At 39.4% G+C, this 15,377-nt stretch overlaps 1 protein-coding gene and 1 pseudogene across 7 annotated transcripts in view; both read left to right on the top strand.

Annotated features, from left to right (window-relative positions):
* The window catches only part of STAU2 (staufen double-stranded RNA binding protein 2), a 312,186-nt gene that overhangs the window by 244,548 nt on the left and 52,261 nt on the right, over nucleotides 1-15,377 (top strand). The window lies entirely within an intron of this gene.
* LOC136332538 (U2 spliceosomal RNA) lies at nucleotides 10,089-10,185 on the top strand (annotated as a pseudogene).

Here is a 15,377-nt window from a genome sequence, read left to right as displayed (position 1 = left end):
AATTCTCAGGGACCATTAGAGGTTGTCAGTTTGGGGAGGAAGAGCCAGACTCCCTCTATTCTGTAGAGTCAGGACACATTTACCAGCCTTCTCTCCTACCACCTGCCAGAGTTAATAACAGCCATGAAGTCCCAAAGTCCTTCCCATAAGTAATTTCTGGAGCATCCTTTAGAAAGGAAGATGTTTGCATCATTTTCCTGATTGACCTGCAGATAGGCTTGGCAGCCTGATGAGCAAGAAGAGTGGTCTTGGGTTGAGGCGCTGCTAGAGGACCTTCTCCCTGGAGGGATGCCCCAGGTGGGCGGGAAGAGTGGGTTCCACTTAACCACTGACACCCATTTCAGGAGTGCAATGGCCAGTGAGGAAGAAAAATTCTGAAATATTTGTTATGGTTTTCTAGGGCCATTAAAAGAGATTTTCTTGAATTTCCAGATTAAAACTACTCCTTTAAAGAGCAGATATGTAGAATATATATATTTTTTTCCAGGAAAAACTGATAGAAAAGGGAGTTTTTAAAATGAAATATTGTGTTTGGTAAAGTAACTATTCTTCTTATGCAAATAGCTAGTTGACAATTAGCAAAACCAGTACAGGATTGTGACATCAATTTCTTGCATATAAAATATGTTAATATTTCTGTTTATATGGTATTTTGAGTAACCTAAAAAGGAAGTAATGTAGAGTAAGGAAAACTCCACTATTAAGTGCTCACTTCTTTTTTTTTCACTTTTTAAAAAAAGATTTTGTTTTATTGCTTTTAGAGGTAGGGGGCAGGGAGGAGGATCAGGAAACAACGTATTAGTTGCTTGTCATATGTGCCTTGACCAGGCAAGCCCGGAGTTTTGAACCAGCAACCTGAGCATTCCAGGTCTACACTTTACCCACTGCGCCACCACAGGTCAGGCAAGTGCTCATTTATTTGAAATAACTCATGTAGGAAATTGAAAGTAAATTGCACAAAGAGATACACTAATAATAAAAATTTAAATTTCTGTTACCTTTAATGAATCAATTTAGCTGTTTGTTCTTTTACTTATTTCTTTATAAAAATGTGAGTACTCGTGGCCAGCCCTGGAGCTTCCATCACTAATCCTGTGTTCCCACAGCCCAGCATAACAATTAGAGAAAAGACAGCGTTTTGTGTTTTTAGTTCGCAGAGTTTCAGGTTAGCTGTCTGGACAAAGAGGCCTGACCTCCATTTTGGCCCCTCTGTCTGGACTCCTCAAGAGAACAATCCAAGATCCTAAGCGGTATCCCCCAAACTTCCTGGTCAGCCTCCTCCATTGTCCCTCATACTGTCCGTGGCTTTGGCCAAACCACCTAATCTTCCTTGGGCTTTCCTGTTGGTTTTGTTCTTGCTTCTTCCTCATTTGGGACAGCTTTCTCCTGATCTTTTTCTTTCATATTGGTTCTTGGAGCTCCCCCTGCAGAGGTCGCCTCTATCCAGAAACGTTTTTATTCTTTGGGCTAGCTCAGCTCCCTGCATCACTGAGCCTCCGTGTACTTGGCATGTCTCTCCTGGGGCCACTTGGTAATTGGGGTGGAAGCTCCTTGAGGGCAGAGTGCTCTCTTTTGAATACACGGAGCAGTGCCTAGAAGATAGTACCATATATTAAATTGATTGGTCGTCTTGGAACAAATTATGATTTTAAAAATGTAGGAATGGAGTTCTTTAAAAGGATAAGCACAACAGAGCTTTAAAAATCTTCTAAAATTGCCTGTCATCGTGGTTGCTGGTATTGTGGACTGCGTTGTGAATTCAGACACAGGGACTGTTCTGGGCACGCCTGCTGCCCATGGGGATTAGAATGTGTCTTTCCAAACTTGGTCTTGGATGAGGAATGCAGTATAAATCTGATGTAAAGCTATAAATAATTAATAAGGTATGGGAAAAGTAAACACCTTAGGCTATTTCTGTTACTTCTGTCAGGGCCAGTTGTCAATGCTTATTTTATTAGAGAAAAGTTTGTAGATAATTTAAAGTAACCTCCAGTGTGCTCAGTTTTTTAGTTTTTAGTTGCCGTAGAGAGCTGCCTGTTTGCCAGGGTCGTACAGGGGGCTGGTAGCAGAATGGGAATCCCAGACGAGTTGTTCCGTCTAATGTAGAACAGGCATCAACAAGAGGAAAAGGGGACGCTATTCTGTGACTCCGGTGTCAGTAAATAGGAGTCATATTCACCTAGCAAATGATGCACTTTTATTGTAAGGAACAGATGGGTTTGGTAAAACATCAATTTAACTCTGACTATATATGAATTCTTATGAATAAAAAGCCATTCATTAATAAGGTTCTGCTGTCCTAGATCTCCAGGGTTTCCCTTCTATTCCAGAAAGAATGTTTTAAAGACTGGGAATATCCAAATACATCCATCCAGCTGACTTTCTCCATTATGTAATCACTCTCACTAGAAATACATATTCAGGACTAACCCTTGTCTTTGAACATTTCAAGGATGTTATGTTAACTTGAACTGGATTCCAATGCTCTGTAACAATTCTAGACACAGCTTCAAAACAATGACTTCTTCCACACTCCCATACTCATAAATGTCAAAATTTTAAAATTGTTTTTACATCATGTCATTTTGCTGGCTTCTAAAAATCTTACCATGTATTAGCAACATCCAAAGGGACCTACTGATAGGAACACAGGGACATGATGAGCTCATGGTCATTGTCATCCTTGTCTTTGTATGAAATGTAGCTTTTTAAATTGTTTTTGACACTAAAAGTGAACACTAATCACATCTTAATAGGCGACTGACTCTGGGCATGACTTTACTTTTCTTTTCCTCATGAAAATGCTCCCTTGCTGACGCCATGGCTGAAACAAAATCCTTAGCATTGCGAAGAAAAGAGCTAGCAAGAGCCATGACTCTGTAAACACCACTTCAGTCAAAGTCTGATACCAAATATAGCCTTATGTTAGATGCGTGTAGGCTGGGCCTCTGAGTGTCCCACACAGTTAATCTCTAAGTCCTGCATGTCAATCACACCTCCTTCCCATACCTGGCCTGGAGCCTTAATGGGATTCCTCCTCTAATTTCAGTGATAGCTCACTTCCTCTGTTTTTCCAATTGGCTGCTCAGTGTGCCAACTTCTTCAAGGAGCATTTTCTTACCTAAGCAACATTGTAATGTTGTAATATGTGCTGACAGTTCATTTATACCACCCTTTTGGTTCCAAATGTTTTTATGTTCAATTACTGAAATGTAATCATTGGAAGAGGTTGAATTTTCTCTTAGATCAGACAACTTTGCTTAAATGTTAATAGCACATTACTGAAATAGAAGATTTCAAAGGTTTAAAAACTCAGTCTCAAGAAAATTCATTAAGCTTTGAACTAATCACCTTGGAAATCACAGATAAGAGCTGTGCAAATGGTCCACATACAAACCACATATTTTAAGAGAAGTTAATTTGAAATTATAACAAACCAAGTCAATGATTCCTCATGGTTTTTGGGTTTTTTTTTCTGATTTCTTCAAATCCTGTGGACATGCTTCTGGTTTTATTTTACAGCCGTCTCTCTCTTTAATGTGATGTTGTTAAAATTCCTTCAAGCCAACTGATCCTTTTTAATCTTTTATCGGCATGTCGAAAACACATTTTCTGTAACTTCATTTTTATGCTACTAGAAATAGAGACCAGAGAGAAAAGACCAACCACTCTACCTTCTAAAGTGTCTCTTGTTTTAGACTTTTGAATTCTTTTGTACTCTGTGCTTGGAGCTTTTTTAAAAAATGTGTTGTGTCAGGTACAAAGCAAATATTAAATATTATTTTTGGTTTCAATACAAGGAAATTAGAAGAGGTGTGGGAGCTCTGTTTGCTGTTCTTTGTGGAGAAAACGACCAATTAAGCCACTCCACTCGGCTAAGTAGCACCCATGCTTTATTTCAAACCTAATGTCCTCATGTGTCTTCAAAAATGATGTTCCTAAGTTCTATTTAGGGGGGGTTCAAGTCAACTAACAAACTACATAAAATATTGCAACACCCAATTATTGCTATATGATAAAATTTCTATACTACAGCTAGTGGATTCTTGATCTTTCTGACTGTGAAAAAAATTTTAAGTAGTACATATAGCTTGTAACCTAAATAAAAGACTTTTGTTAAAAATAAAACATGCCCTGGCCGGTTGGCTCAGTAGTAGAGCATTGCCCAGTGTATGGATGTCAGGGGTTCGATTCCCAGTCAGGGCACACAGGAGAAGCAACTCTGCTTCACCCCTCTCCCTCTCACTTCTTTCTCTGTCTCTCTGTCTCTCTGTCTCTCTCTGTCTCTGTCTCTCTCTCTTCCCTTCCTGTAGCCATGGTTTGATTGGAGTGAGTTGGCCCCAGACACTGAGTATGGCTCTATGGCCTCCATCTCAGGAGGGCAGACCATTGCCCTGTAGGGGGTTTATCAGATGGATCCTGGTGGGGGCACATGCGAGAGTCTGTCTCTGCCTCCCCTCCTCTCGCTTAATAAAAATAAATAAAAATAAAATTTAAGTGCATTTAATACAAATATGTAGTTCAGTCCACATTAAATGAAAGGCAATATACTAAAATGACTTCTATTACTAGTTTTTGGGTTCAGGTGTTTAGGTGAGGGTGTGTGTGTGTGCCTGTAGTAAGTTTACAAAGCACCCAGGCCAGGGCTTCCTTCTCTTCCCCTCCCTTTGGGTCCCTTTCATACCTGGAAATGTGTCCTGTGTGCTGAAATTAACTAACTTGTTTACTGTTCAAATACCTATTAAATTTTTGAACTAAAAAAAAAAAGACTTGTTTAAAGATCATGAGCTTTTTTTCTTTCTTTGTCCATTATATTCTGAAGTTTTCATGGGTAGCTGTGGTGGTCTCAGTGGAAGTTCTTCAGGATTGGGAGTCAAGGAATGAGTCCACCAGCTGGGCGTCAGCTCCCCAGCCATGTGTCCACAGGCCAGTGGCTCTACCTGTCTGTAATGAGGAGTGGATACCTGCCTAGCTGGCAGGGCTATCAGGAGGATTAGATGAGCTAATGTGTGTAAAGAACCAAGTGCAGCCTCGTACCCGAGGGGAGCTTTAAAAATGGTACACACCATTGTGCTGGCAGCCTCAGCAGAAAGAAGCTCTGCAGGTATAAAAGTACATTTCAGTAAGAAGAAAAAGACTCCCCACCCATGTGTTACAGCATTCAAAGGGCAATGTGTATATAGACTAGTGACACAGTAGGCAGACTTCGCTCAGAACATGGCCCACCTACTGCACCGGACCTAAAAGAAAACAAAGTTCTGCCCTACAGAGTTGTTTTAAGAAGAGGGAATTTTTGAATCATACTCAATTTTGATTCATCCCTAAGCTTCAGCCGTCACATGCGGTGAAAATTCATTATGTTTCCACAAACAGTATTTCCTACCTTTAAAAATCACAGCTAAAATCTCAAAGCAATGAATGATTCCGTGTATTCCCGAAATGAGTCAATTTAAAACAAATTTTAGTTCTTAGTACAGTTATTTAATATGTGAATACACTTAAATCAGGAGTATTATTATATAACTAACTTTGATGAAGATAGGCCTTTGGTTGGACAACATATATATTATAAATACAGGGTTGCAAAAATGCTCTTCTAGCTAGAGAAAGTTTTAGTTTGGTTCACCCTCAAGAAAGCATTTTTTGGCATATTTTGATCTAAATACTTATTCCTAGAATTAGAAGCGAGGAGGGACTCTAGGCTGAGACTCTCAAACTCTGGCATGCCTTAAAATCCCCAGGTGCACATGTTAAAACACAGATTTCTGCATCCGTCTGGAAATTCTGACTTGGTAGGTCTGGAGTGGAGCCTGGAACGTTGCATTTCTAACAAGTTCCAAAGTGAGGCTGATGCCGCCAGTCTCAGGAGTTTTACTGCGCTGCTCTAGTGGTCATCTTTTAACCACTCAGAACAAGTGCATGTATTAATGTTATTTCAGTCAGATATTTTATAGAGATGGTGGTTTTATATCCATGACTGTCTGCGCTTTGCACCCAAAGATATTAAAAAGAAAAACAAAGAAAGCTGAAGGGGCTCCATTACTATGAGACACAGTAGATTTCAGAGCAAAGAACAGTACCAAGGATATTAAAAAATCATTTCATAATGATAAAGAGGCCAATTCATCAAGAGGACACAATCCTACTTGTGTGTGAACCTTTTAACAGAGCTTCAAAATATACAAAGCGAGAAGTGATAGAGCTGCAAGGAGAAATCTATGATTATAGTGAGATTTCAGTGCCCCTCACTCAGTAATTGGGAGAACAAGTAGAAAGAAAACCAGTAAGGATATAGAAGACTTGAACATTACCAACTAACTTGACCCAGTGGGCATTTCTAGAACTCTCCACCTAATGTTGCTTACTTTCTTTTCAAGTACTCATGGAACATTTACCTATACAGACCCTATTCGAAGCCATAACACAAATCTCAATAAATTTAAAGGGATTCAAGTCATAAAAATTACAATCTCAGCCACAATGGGGTTAACTTAAAATTAATAACAAAATGATATATGGAAAATTCTCCAATATTTGGAAGCTAAAACATACTTCCAAACAATGGATGGGCCAAAGAAGAAATTACAATGGAAATTAGATCATGTTTTGAATTGAATAAAAATGAAAATACAGCTTGTTAAAGTTTGTGAGCATAGCCAAAGCAGTATTATAGGAAAATTTATAGCACTAAATGATTATATTATAGAAGAAAGGTCTCAGATCAACGGTGTCAGCTTCAAACTCAATAAACTAACTAAATAAATAAATAGAAAATAAGCCCAAAGTGTACAGGAGAAAAAAAATAAGTATCAGAATAGAAATCAATGAAATAGTGATCAGAGAATGAATAAAGAAAATTAATGAAAACAAAACCTTGTTCTTTTAGACATTAAAGTTAACAAACCTGTAGCCAGACTATAGACCAGGGCAAAAAGAGCAAAGGCACAAATTTCCACTCTCAGGAATGAGAGGTAACATCACTGTAGAATCTACAAACATTAAAAAGGTAATATTGGCCTGACCTGTGGTGGCGCAGTGGGTAAAGCGTCAACCTGGAAACGCTGAGGTTGCTGGTTCAAAGCCCTGCCTGGTCAAGGCACATATGGGAGTTGATGCTTCCAGCTCCTCCCCCTTCTCTCTGTCTCTCTATCCTCTCTAAAAATAAAAAATAAAATAATAATAATAAAAAAAAAGGTAATATTGAATATTATGAACAGCTTTTTGCTCTAAATTAAACAATTTAAATGAAATGCTAAGGAAAAGAAATCAGACAGAGAAAGACAAATACCATATGATTTCACTTATATGTGAAATCTAAAAAACAAAGGAACAAGACAACATAAAACTCATAGTTACAGAGAACAGATTGGTAGTTGGAAAGTGTAGGGAGCTTGGGAGGTGGGCGAAATAGGTGAAGGGGGTCAAGAGGTACAAACTTCCTGATATAGAGTAAATCAGGCATGGGATGTAATGTACAATATGACTATATGCTGTATGATATACAGGAAAGTTAAGAGAGTAGATCCCAAGAGTTCTCATCACAAGGAAGAATCTTGTTCTTTTCTCTTTATTGTATCTGGATGAGATGAAGGATGTTGACTGGACCTATTGTGATCATTTCACAATATATGTAAATCAACCCATCATGCTATAGACTTTAAACTTAAAAAACAACTGCAGTACAATACCACTTCATAACTCATTAGGATGGTTATAATTGAAAATACTGAAACTCATAAGCTTTAGCAAAGATAAGGAGAATTGGAACCTTGTGCATTGTTGGTAGGAATATAAAATGAATAGTACAGTTGCTATGGAAAACAGTATAGCATTCCTCAAAAAATTAAATATAGCATTTCCACTTGATCCAGCAATTCCACTCTGGGTACACACCCAAAAGAATTGAAAACAGGGACTCAAAAAGTTACTTACACACCCAAGCTCATAGCAGCATTATTCACAGTAACCAGAATGTGGAGGCAACTCACGTTCATCAAGTGAACTGATAAAGAAAATGTGGTGTGTACTTATAATGGGCTATGATTCTGCCTTAAAAAAAGAAGGAAATTCTGACACCTACTACAACATGGAAGAACTTTGAGGACGTTATACTAAGTGAAATGTCAGTCACAAAAGAAACAAATACTGTATGACTCCACTTAGAATGAGGCACCTGTCTTCACAGAGATGGAAAGTAGAGTGGTGCTTACGGGGGCTGGGGGCAGACTTTTAGTTGGGGAAGATGAAAAAGTTCTGGAGTGAATACTGGTGATGGTTGTGCAACAAAGGTAAATTATATGTTATGTTATTTTGCCACACTAAAGAACAAAACACAAAAGAGAGAGCAGCACACACCTGACCACAGTTCCGCCAGATGTCCAGTTCTTGGTCAGCACTACGGTTATGACAGGGGCCCAGCGGTGGTGGGACTAGGCTCCTGTCGAGTCTTTCTTCCCCTGGCCTTCCATCCAGCAACAGAAATGTTACTCTTTCCTTAGACGGCTAGGTTGGTGCTTACTATGCTGTTTTCCAAAACTCAACCCACGTGTTGTTTAGGTTATAGATGCAGATGGTAAAGTTATAAAGAAAATCAGTGGAGTGATTATCACAAAAAAAACAAGATAGGGGTCACCACTCAGGGGAAGGGTATGGGAGGTATTGGAATGGGGGGTTCTAGGAGCTTTCAAAATATTAGTCCTGTTCTATGTTTGTTAAACGTGGGTGTTTGTTGTTGGTTTAAAAAAATAAAATTGTATATATGTACTCTTTGTATCCTGCTTTTCATAATGAGAGCTTTAAAATATTTTAATTATTTAATGACATCAGAGTGAATGTAGCAGCCGGTCTGGCATACTCTTAAATGTATGATGGTAGCTTTACTTTTTTAGTGTCCCTTGAACTTCTGCCTTTGTGAGGTTGTATGGAGTATGCTTCATGATTTGTTGGAAGTAATTGCTTAGGTCTCTCTGTGTCTAAGTCAAAAGTCTCCGCCTCCCTTTGCCATCGTATGCTTCGACTTTGGTTTCCACAGGTTTTGTGTTTATTTGGTAGCAAAGAATCCTTCAAGTAAACCAGTTCATGTTTGCGTTTGTGATTATAAACTGTCATGAGTGTTACCTGTAATAAACTGTAAATGCTCCTAGCTCAAGCTGTTGAATATAGCCATTCCATGGTTATGCAGCCATTCTAGACATTTAATTTGGGGGGGGGGGTTCTTAAGCTATGGATCAGACCCTTCTCTCTCCATGTGTTTTACAAGATGGATTTCTGAATGCTGACTAATAATCACATACCCATAACAAAATTAAACACTCCCTCCTTTGTGTCACCACGAAGCCTAGCATGTAGTAATACATCTGTATTGATCATACTTCTGTTGAAATTTATTTACTTCTCTGTGTTCCCATTAGGCTTTGAGCTCTTGAGATCATTTCTTATCTTTATCTCATCACTGCAGGATCTCATATATTATATATTGAATAAACAAAAACTACTGTGTTTTAGGCAGAAACAACATGAATAAACCCACAGAGGCATGAAAAAGACTTGTTCAGGGACCGGAGATTTTCCAGCACAGTCCAGGCACCTAGGGGCCTGGGGTGGGGCAGGGCGGTGGGGTCCACACTTGAAGCATGGGCCGCAGTACGTTGTAATTATCCTGACTGCCACTTATAGAAATTTGAACTTGATTTGAACTTGTTGACAGAGGTTAACAATGGACCACTTTTAAGGAAGACATTGCATGTTGGATCTGTGTTTAGAAAATGAACTCTGTCAGTGTCTGTGTGCTGGATGGAACAGGGAAGGGATGAGAGGGAAACCAGTGGGGAGGCTGCGCAGAGCTGCGGAAGGGAGGCATGTGGGCACTTCTTCCCGGAGACTGTCCATGTTAATATGTCTATGTTTGTAAAGATGTTTTGAGAGAGGTGCAACAGATACAACTTTTCAGAAACTTTGGAGTAGGGCTTTCTATTTCAAATATGCACAGGAAAGTGTTCTTTTTAGGCCTATACTCACACATATATGCAGATGTATAGATTTATATCTGTATATAGAATTAAATATATCTATTAGAAGCTATCCTACTCATTGCTTCTTGGCCTTTTGGCTAAGATCAAGTGTAGAAGCCATTCTGCTCAAAAAATTTTTTTAATTTTGGCTACTTTAAAAAAATTTTTATTTGTTGATTTTAGAGAGAGAAAGAGAGAGAGAGAGAGACATTGATTTGTTGTTCCACTTATTTATGCATTTATTGGTTGATTCTTGTATGTGCCTTGCTCTGGGACTGAACCCATATCCTTGGCATGTTGGGACTGAATCCACAGCCTTGACATGTCGGTACAACACTCTAACCAACTGAGCTCCCATCCAAGGCTCAGAGCTTAGAGGTTTGTCATCAATCACAAATTCTCAAGACCAGCTTTCTTCAGTGTTTGTTTAGCCCACTTCTCTCCTGTACGCCAATTCTCATTTTTATATCAAGCATTTATTTTCATGCAACCAGCAAATTATCAAGCTTTTACCCATTATGTGTGTGTGTGTGTGTGTGTGTGAAGGTGAGCTGTAGCTAAAGGAGACAGGATGGGAGGAATCTCAGAAGAGAGAAGTTAAAGGAATGTAGGATGGGTCCCACCTCGGTTGTAAAGTGATAAGGTTTCTATTCTGGTCCTAAATTTAACTTGCTGGAGGACCCACTTTAGAAGTTGACCCAAAAATAATCAGTGTCTAAAATTCAAACTATTAATTTAAGAAACAATTGAGGGAAATTTGAACACCAGCTGACATTTGGATGGTATTAAGGAATGATTGTTAACCCTTTTAAGGTATGACAGTGGTGTTATTATTATGTATTTGAAAGTGTCCTTATCTTTTGGAGACTCATACTAAAATGTTTACTAGTGAAATGAGGTAATGGTTGGGATTTGCTTTAATTTAATCCAGGAGCAAATGGATTACTGAGTGAGGGTATAGATGAAACAAGATTGGCCAGAAGTTGACAGTTGCTGAAGCTGGGGTATGGGTTTATGGGGGCTCATTAGACTATTCTCTCTACTTTAGTATGTATTTGGTTTTTTTCATAATAAGAAAGAAACAAGGTTCAGGGAACTGATTCAGCTACCTAAACTCATAGGCCTTTGATTAATAATTGCATATGTAGCCATCCATCAATTTCAGGCATCTATCTAATGTACTTATTCATCTATCTACCTGTCTATAGGCTTTGACTTACTTCAAAAATAAAAAAAAATAAAAAAAAAAAAGAAGACCTAAGGTGAGTTTTAAAAAGTTCTTAATGATTTATTTAAGTGGAGGATTAAGGAAAAGACTTAATAATAAGACAGGTAGTACGTACAAAATGCGCACGATGAATTTCTGTACGTTGACTAGAGGTGCGTCATGGATTTGCCCATTAACTTTATGGAAGCTTTTGTAAAACAAAGGACATGATTGGTTTTGTGAGTCATAGCATCATCTGGTGAAGTAGCTGTCAGGTGACTGGAAATATACACATGTGAACAGTTTGTTGTGCTGCATCTTGAGACCTGTTGGAAGGTATAGGAAAGTGGAGGGAAAGGAAAACTACACCCGTGCAGCATCTACCACGGGTCAGGTCTACGCTAGACGGTCATGTTCCGTGTCTGCAAGCTTTGCCATGCTTATTCCTTTAGTAATGATCTGTCTTTGCTTTAGAAGATGTCTTTTTCCCCCAGCTTGTTTCCAACATTGTCAATCCCTAATGAACATACTCTATTTCCTTACTATAAAAAAGGATGTGTGTGTATGTATTTCTAACCACAGTACCAAATTTTAGTACTAACGTTTAGCATCAGACAGTTGGACACTGGATAATGACTGGTGTGTAGATGAACATTTTCTATAGGAAAAGTTATCCAAATTATGCTTAATCTCCATACTTTTAACCTCATATCTCAACATATCCTGACCTAATCATTTCCTTCTGCCTCTGAAGCTGCTTTTGCTGGGTGTTTCTTGCCTCAGAGAAGGGCAGCAAGGCCCGCCAGTGGCCTAGGGCAGGAACTTCGGCCACCCAGGTTGCATTTCCGACACCTCCCTCATTGAAGCATGTCCTCCTCAGTGTCCTGGAGTCTGTCTGCAGCACTCTGTCCCCCTCGCCAGCCCTGCCCTCGGGTGAGCACTGTCATCCTGAACCTGACTGTTGCCTCTGCGGGCGCTCGGCCCGCTCCTCTCCCATCCTTCCTGTATGTAGAGCAGCCAGGTTGGCTACCCAGAGTGTGAAACAGGGTGTGTCGTTCCTCCACTTAAATATTTCATGGACACGGCCCTCAAACTTTTTGACTGTGACTCACTATAAGAAACAAATTGAACATCATGACCCAATAGAAACATAAATGTATATAAATAAGTTTGGTATTTTATAGTCTGTCCTATCCAAAAGAGTCTATTTTGATCTCTTTTCTTGAAAACATAATGCTGGTTAAAACCCCTGAAAGCAATTTCAGATCTCATCTCACAGATGAGATCCTGCGGTTTGGAAAGCCCCACTTTTTGGGATTCTTACTGTATCAAGGCTAAGAAACCAACCTCTGTGATGAGAACGGTGGGCCCTTCATCCTCTGCACTCTCTCTGCTCACCTCTGGAGCCTCTGCCCTTGCCCTTGTCGCTTTCTGTCCCAGCTTTTCTGAACCCCTGACCACTGCCTAGTGTGGTGCTGCCCTCTTTTGCCTGTGACTGCTCTCTTCCTAAGCTGCCCTATGTGCATGGTTGAATCTTTGGGTCCTTCCTGTCTCAGCATCAATGCCACCTCCCCCTGCTCCCCTGGTAGTATTTACAAAGTGTGCATCATATAGCAGTCACTGTGCTAACCCTCCATGTGGGTTCCCTCCTCCAAGCTCCACTCGCAGAGTAGGTTCTCAATAAGTACTTGCTGAGTATATTCATGTCGCTTCATGTCCCTGCAGTGATTGTCTAGGAATGGTATGAATATATTATCTACCCTAGAATTTCTACAGTTCTAAAATCCACTTCTTAGCTTGGCTGCTCTGCTGACTATTTATTTGTCTGGCCACTGCACCTATGGCCAGTGGGTCATTATTGGATACAGGAGCCATAGGGGGTGTAACCTTTTCTTCAGGCTTGAGAGGAAGGTGCTGTCTACATCTAGTCATCTGAGAGTCAGTTGAATGCAGTAAGATCTTAACATCTACTTTAGTAATTCATGTTGTTATTTCTTCTTTGATGGTTGCTTTTAAAGCCTAGTTTAATCTAGTGATTCCTATTATTAGAAGTGTACTGAATCAGACTATAAATGTTATGCAGCCATGATCAAGGAAACTTATATTTTTAATCTGAATAAGGGTCGCAATACCAAGTCACAGTACATTACCCAAAATACAAAGCCATGAGGTAGATCTCCTGAAAATAATGAATTGTTGCTCTACAGTGGGTGAGTCAGAGCCACATGAGTCCTGAAAAATGGAATGGACATGGTAAATAGTTTCAACTTCAGGTAATTATTACTGTTTATGAATAGTAATGACCCACAGCGAGTAAACAGTCCTTGAAAGGCCATTGCAAGGTAAAAATAGCCCAAGTGTTCTCAAGCGGAGGACCTACAATCGATCTGTGTCTTCAGATGTACCTAGAAGAGCCTTTAATAAATTCCACTCTGGCTGGTCTGAGGTCATGTAGTATTATTCTAATAATGTATGTTCTTGAACACAAAAATAAAACAGCCCACACAGCTCTCATTGGTAACAATAATTTACAAAATAAGAATCTTTAAAAAAAAAAAAAGTTATCCAAATTATGCCTAATCTCCATATATTTTTTTTTTTTTGTATTTTTTTTCTGAAGCTGGAAATGGGGAGAGACAGTCAGACAGATTCTCGCATGCGCCCGACCAGGATCCACCTGGCACGCCCACCAGGGGCGACGCTCTAGCGCCTGGGGCAGAGGCCAAGGAGCCATCCCCAGCGCCCGGGCCATCTTTGCTCCAATGGAGCCTTGGCTGCAGGAGGGAAAGAGAGAGACAGAGAGGAAGGGGGGGGGGTGGAGAAGCAAATGGGCGCTTCTCCTATGTGCCCTGGCCAGGAATCGAACCCGGGTCCCCTGCACACCAGGCCGACGCTCTACCGCTGAGCCAACCGGCCAGGGCCTAGTCTCCATATTTTTAACCTCATATCTCAACATGTCCTGACCTAATCATTTTGTGGTTTTAGTCACATGGTTGGAATAGAGGGAAAAGATACTATTATCATGAGTTTCTCAACTGATAATAAGCTAGTTTATAAAAATCAGGAATCATTTAGGAACACATCATTTCTTGGTCTTGCTCTTTAGAATGTATGGATATCACACAAAGTTAAAATTTCAATGTTGTTGCATTGTCACTTTATTTCATATCTTTTTTTTTTTAGTTGTTTGTAATTTTGTGAACTAACAATAAAGTAGAAACCAGAAAGCTAGAACAAAAGAGAATTGGTTTAGTAGCTAGGGAACCTGAATTCTAGTCCATATTCTGTTTTTGAGTAGTTATAAGGCTGTGGGTGTATCATTTAACCTCTTTGGGTTTCAGGTTCTTGATTTATAGAATATGGGGATTAAAGTCAGCATGCGATCATTTTCAGAGGGATCTTCTATGATTCTAAATTAGCACTAAGTGAGACCCTGATTACATATTAGGGAGGAAACCCTATGTCAATTTAAATAAATTGAATAAATGGTTTTGATTTAGTTTTCTAGACTTCTTTCACATAGGGGATGTGGAATCTCCTTGTTTTTTTTTTTAATTTTAATTTTATTTTATTTATTCATTTTAGAGAGGAGAGAGAGGGGGAGAGAGAGAGAGAGAGACAGAGAGAGAGGAGAGAGAGACAGGGGGGAGGAGCTGGAAGCATCAACTCCCATATGTGCCTTGACCAGGCAAGCCCAGGGTTTCAAACTGGCGACCTCAGCATTTCCAGGTCAACGCTTTATCCACTGCGCCACCACAGGTCTCTCCTTGGTTTTTAAGCTATCTCAAAATGGAACAAAATCCAAATAACCGAAAATATTATCCATTGAATTCACAGTATATATGGATTTGCCAATTCATAATCCATCAAATTTACAATTCCATTTACTGAATGTGTGATTTATAGCACAATTAAAAATATATACTTATATAGTCATATGCCATATAGCATTTTGGTCAATGAGATAGTATATATGGGACAGTGTGTATGACATCGGTCCCATAAGATTATAATGGAGCTGAAAAGTTCTTATTCCCTAGTGACATTGTAACATCTTACTTAGCACAGTGCATTGCTCAGGTGGTTGTGGTAATGCTGGTGTAAACAAACCTACCACACCAAATAGCATATGCAATTATGTACAGTACACAATACTTGAT

The sequence above is a fragment of the Saccopteryx bilineata genome, chromosome 3 (assembly GCF_036850765.1).
Source record: "Saccopteryx bilineata isolate mSacBil1 chromosome 3, mSacBil1_pri_phased_curated, whole genome shotgun sequence".
In the NCBI taxonomy this organism is placed as follows: Eukaryota; Metazoa; Chordata; class Mammalia; order Chiroptera; family Emballonuridae; genus Saccopteryx; species Saccopteryx bilineata.
The sequence above is the reverse complement of the archived record's forward strand: the minus strand, read 5'-3'. Positions and strand labels throughout refer to the sequence as shown.